The sequence below is a fragment of the Megalops cyprinoides genome, chromosome 5, assembly GCF_013368585.1.
Source record: "Megalops cyprinoides isolate fMegCyp1 chromosome 5, fMegCyp1.pri, whole genome shotgun sequence".
NCBI classification, from domain to species: Eukaryota; Metazoa; Chordata; class Actinopteri; order Elopiformes; family Megalopidae; genus Megalops; species Megalops cyprinoides.
Window position 1 is genome coordinate 1,598,751 of NC_050587.1, and position 5,551 is coordinate 1,604,301.

Genomic DNA, 5,551 nt, shown 5'->3' on the forward strand with positions numbered 1-5,551 from the left:
GCTAACATTAGCGATGGAGGTTACATCTGCTAGTTAGAAAGTTATCATTACAGACACATATACCTGTTACTGGCAATTACATATTTATTTGTTAGTATAGCCACAGAGCTGAAGCTGACGTTGGACTATTTATTGCTGTGAAACTCAGACAGGTCAGTGAAGTCGGTGACACTGTTGTGTGTTCAGTGAACAAGTGTGCAAAATCATTGGAAACTGCATTAGATGTCTCAGTGAGCACTGCTCACTGAGCATTGTCTGCAAACCCGGTCTCTCGCTCTGAGTGAATCCAAATCAGTTCAATTTTTCTTGCTGAAAGTCATCTTAAGCGATAGGCCTACAAAATAACTTGCTACCTAGCTAGCTATCTGGCTGCCTAATGATATAATTAGGCTAGTTTGGTATCTGCTTACATTGAACAGCAGAGCTAACTAAGTTATAATAATGAGTTAGCTATAAAACTAATTATGATATATCAGGAGGGTGATGCTTAAACAGGTGTTAAAGGTACACCTTACAGCACACTGGCGCTAGGTGGTAAATTTAGTCCACTTCCACTCTCACAGGTAGCTAGTTACAGGTTAAAAGCAAAGGTATTATGGACAGAACCCAATGTGACCTGCCTCCTTCCTTTCGTTGGACAAACACACGAGCACACACACACATGTACGCACGCACGCAGAGAGAGAGAGAGAGAGAGAGAGAGAGGGAGAGAGAGAGAGAGAGAGAGAGAGAGAGAGGATTTTTCAGGATTTTGTGAACTGAAGTGCTTAATTTGCCCTGAACTGTCACCTGCCTGACACATTTTTTGTACTTGCCTCAGGCAACTATTAATGTTGAATCCTGTCATGGCTGTTGAGATCCAAAGGGAAGTGACAACTACAGTATCATATAACCACACAGAAAAGGTGCATTAGATCACGAGACATGTTACCTTTTTTAACCAAGGTATAACCTTTTTTTAACAAATTTCTTGTTTTTTCTTCTTGTAATACCTCCCATATGAGAAGAATAATTACCTTTCTAATGAACTTTAAAAACCAATAACAAATAAGTATGGTTAAGTGTTTAAGACACTGATAAGGGTGTCAGTCTTACAATACTGACTCTTTTAATGAATGTATCCAAACACAGGCATTTCTTTGTAAATACAGGCTTAAACTGCACAAGGTGGATTATATGCTTCTCACATGTCTACATGTCATGTTGTTCAAACACTCAGCACCCACTTTGGCTAACATCCCTGGTCCAACTGCCTTTTCATCTCCTTGCTGACATAATTCGCTTCCTATCACATCTAGAAGTGTTAGAACATGGACCTCAAGAAAGTGATTGTAGAGGCACAGAAGTGCCTTCAGATTTATGACCATCACTGTAAAAATGATACACAAGTGTACCTTTCAACCAGTGTACAGACAGTGTACATTCTCAATGAATATTGTAAGTAATCGTAAAAGTAATCTGAGTTCACTGACCTTTACTTCTGAATGGACAGGTTCCTTCAACCTAACTGTGGTTCTTTTAATATGTGTGTTTATAATGGAACTGCAGTCCCACTTCTGTCCCACAGAAGACATGCTGACACTGTTAACAGTAATAATAATAATAATAATAATAATAACAATAAACTTTATTTATATAGCACCTTTCATATCATGGAATGCAGCTCAAAGCGCTTTACAAGAGAAACAATAAAAATTACAATGTACAAAGGAAAAAAAACAGTAAAACAATAATAAAAAAAAATAATAAGACAATAACAGTAATAAAATGAATTGATAATGATAAAAACAATTCTAAGATATAAAGAGCATACGACAAGTACAAGAAATATAAAACAAGTATAAAATATATAAAAGAAACATGAAATAACGAAAATGGTGTAAAATAATAGAAGTGGAATTAATTGAAAGGGAGATCATAAAAATGGGTTTTGAGCTGTTTCTTAAAACTATCAACAGAGGTTGCTTGTCTTATTTGTAATGGGAGTTTGTTCCAAATGTTTGGTGCATTAAAACAGAAAGCTGCTTCACCATACTTCTTATAATTCATTTTTGGGACATTGAGCAAGCCAGCACTAGACGATCTAAGGGAACGGTTTGGAACGTACTTAGATAAGCAATCACAGAGGTATGAAGGTGCTAAACCATTTAGGGCCTTATAAACAAGTAAAAGAATTTTAAAATCTATCCTCAAGGTTACAGGGAGCCAGTGCAATGAGGCTAGAACTGGTGTAATATGTTCTCTTTTCCTGGTTTTTGTAAAAATTCTGGCTGCTGCATTTTGTACAAGTTGCAGCCTATCAATAGTTTTTTTTAAGGTATCCAGTAAAGACTGCATTACAATAATCTAAGTGAGACAATACAAAGGCACGGGTCAATTTTTTGGCATCTTCCAGTGACAGGTAGGGTCTAACTCTTGCAATATGTCTTAAATGAAAAAAAGCAATCTTTGTAACAGTGTTGATATGTGATTTAAAGTCCAGCTCAGAGTCAAGAATAACACCCAGGTTTTTTACTTCAGGCTTATTCTGTAGAGCCAGATTTCCAAGTTTGCTTAATATCTTTTCTCTCTGTGCAATTGTACCAATTGTAAGAATTTCTGTTTTATCTTCATTTAGTTTGAGGAAATTTTTAGTCATCCACTGTACAATGCTGGATAGGAAATTTATCAAGGGATTTAGGGCATCAATATCATCTGGCGCTACAGATAAATATAACTGAGTGTCATCAGCATAACAATGAAAATTCACTCCATGATTGCAAATAATTTTTCCAAGTGGCAGCACAGGCAAAACAGTAAAGGACCAAGGATAGAACCCTGTGGAATACCAGAGAGAATGTCATGCTTGTCTGAAACATGGTCACTGAGACTAACAAAATATCTTCTGCCAGTGAGGTAAGTATTAAAACAGTTCAGGGCTGTGCCTGAGAGACCAATCCAATTTTCCAATCGGTTCAGAAGTATCCCATGATCGACTGTGTCAAAGGCAGCACTCAGATCAAGAAGTACAAGAATAGAAACTTTGTTATTATTGGCGCTCACTCTAAGATCATTGATTACTTTTACGAGCACTGTTTCAGTACTGTGTCCCCTTCTAAAACCAGACTGAAATTTTTCATGAATCTTATTGTCATGTAAGAACGCATCCAACTGTTTAAACACCACCTTTTCCAATATCTTACTCAGAAAAGGCAGGTTGGAAATAGGTCTAAAATTGCTCAAAACAGAAGAATCAAGATTATGCTTCTTGAGTAAGGGCTTGACTAGGTCTGCTTTGAGTGCATCTGGAAAGATGCCTGTTTCTAGAGAGCAATTTACAATATCCAGTACCTCACCAATCAGACTATCTAAGACCTCCTTAAAGAAAGTAGTGGGAATTGCATCCAGGGAGCAAGTGGATGAGTTCAATTGCAAAATAATTTACGAAGTTCCTGTATACTAGTTTTACAAAAAGAATTCAGATTTCCCCGAGAGCTACTAATGGTCAGATTGTTTTGATACATTTTTGATAGTACTGGGATGTACCCTACATACGTAAATGGGAAATCCCTTCAATCCAGGTGTGACAGAGTGCTGTCACTACAGTTGAGTATGCGCTCTGACTACCATACCAACGAGCCTGGCTCTTTGGCGTCGCGGTCAAAGTCACATGGTTGGTACCCCGTAGACCCAGGTTTGAGGCCAGGTGGGGTGACTGCTCTTGCCGTTCACTACAAATGGTGTCAGAAGTGGGATGGCTGGCTGCAAGGCCATCGGAGGCGTGCCCAGTATGTGAGCTGTATGAGGGACCCCCAGGTTAGGTTGACCCCGGTGTGAGGGACCCCAGAGATGGGTGAAGCATGGTGTGAGGGACCCCAGAGATGGGTGAAGCACTGGTGAGTGGGGCACCCTGGGATGGGAGAAGTATGGCAGGGGAATGTGTGAGGGACGCCTCGTTGCGTGAAGCGCACAGGCGCGCTTCCCAAAGGGGAGGGCAGTGTGACAGAGTGCTGTCACTACGGTTGAGTATGTGTTCTGACTGCCATACCAACGAGCCTGGCTCTTTGGCATGGTAGGTACCCCGTAAACCAGGGTTTGAGGCCGGGTGGGGTGACTGCTCTTGCCCTTCGCTACACCAGGTCTGCCCCTTACATTTACATTTACAGTTTACATTTACATTTTTTTTTTACATTTATTCATTTAGCAGACGCTTTTATCCAAAGCGACTTACATAGGTTACAGTTCTTTACAATGTTATCCATTTATACAGCTGGATATTTAGTTGAATTCTACCTTGGATTACTGGTACAATGGGGGGACACAGCAGATTCATGAAGGCAACATGCCAGATGGACAGATGGTCCAGTATAGAAGGGGTTAAGGCAGATCATATTCCATAGTACTAAAATCAAGATAGCTGTGATACTGGGAAACAAAAATCATACTCTGTGCTGAAAGTCCTCACACTTTGTTGATGCAGTCATTTTAATTCAAGAAGCACTCCCTAGATTTTGTCTACTGCAACTAGCAGTTGTAATCACCCATAAAGGTTACAATCTACGCATACCAAAATAGAGCTAGCTACATTTAATCTCATTGTGTTTGGTCCTGGTGCCATCTTTTTAAACCCTCTAAATGGGTTCCCTAAAGTCCATGCTTGATAAATGTGCCAACTATAAGATGAATGAATGAATGCTGTCAAAGGTTATTGCCGCATGTAAAAAATATATTTAGCGGCCATATTAGGAATCACCATGGACCAAGGGCAGTGCAAAATATTTTATGCACATTTAAAGATTATGACCAATAAATGTGCCAGGGTGAATGTTATTAATCAGTGCTGTCAAGTCTTATCAACGTTCAATGATTTACAAGTCATTACTGTTGACTGCAACTCATAGACACCAACAATTCTGCAGGTCTGCAACTCAAGTGAATCTTTTGGAACTGCTCCAGCAAAACTGACTTTTAAAATTCTAATATTCTGCATTCAATGATGACCATTAATACTAAGCCAAGTGCTTATATGAATATTTCCTTAAGCATTTGATTCTTCCACACACACACAAAAAGTGAAGTATTTACATGGGCTGTGTAAATGCATAATTCTGATTTAATTTTTCCCTAACTGAACTGGCCTTCTTTATTTTATGCAATCTTTATTCCACAAAGGATATGCATAGCCACTGTCCTATCTAAAGCTTTGATCGTGAAGCATTTTGAGCTACAGTTTTATGAATAGTGCTACACAAATAGTTTATTTAGAATAACAGCAAGTAACAGTCACAGCAACCAGAAAAAACAACAGCAATAATAATACCAATAACCATCATCATAATAATTATATAATTATTATTACAGTGTCATTTTCTCTACAGAAAATGCAAACATATGACAGAATGTCATTTAGAATAAGTACTAAGCCTGATGGATCTGTCATTTTTAAACATTTTTATACTACACTTACAAAAAAATTCTTTGTTTCCAGCACAAAGTGGAAAAAACTGGTCTATAAACTAGTATATCTGTATAAGAGATTCTAATAAGCCATTGATACCCGTTATTAATGGCA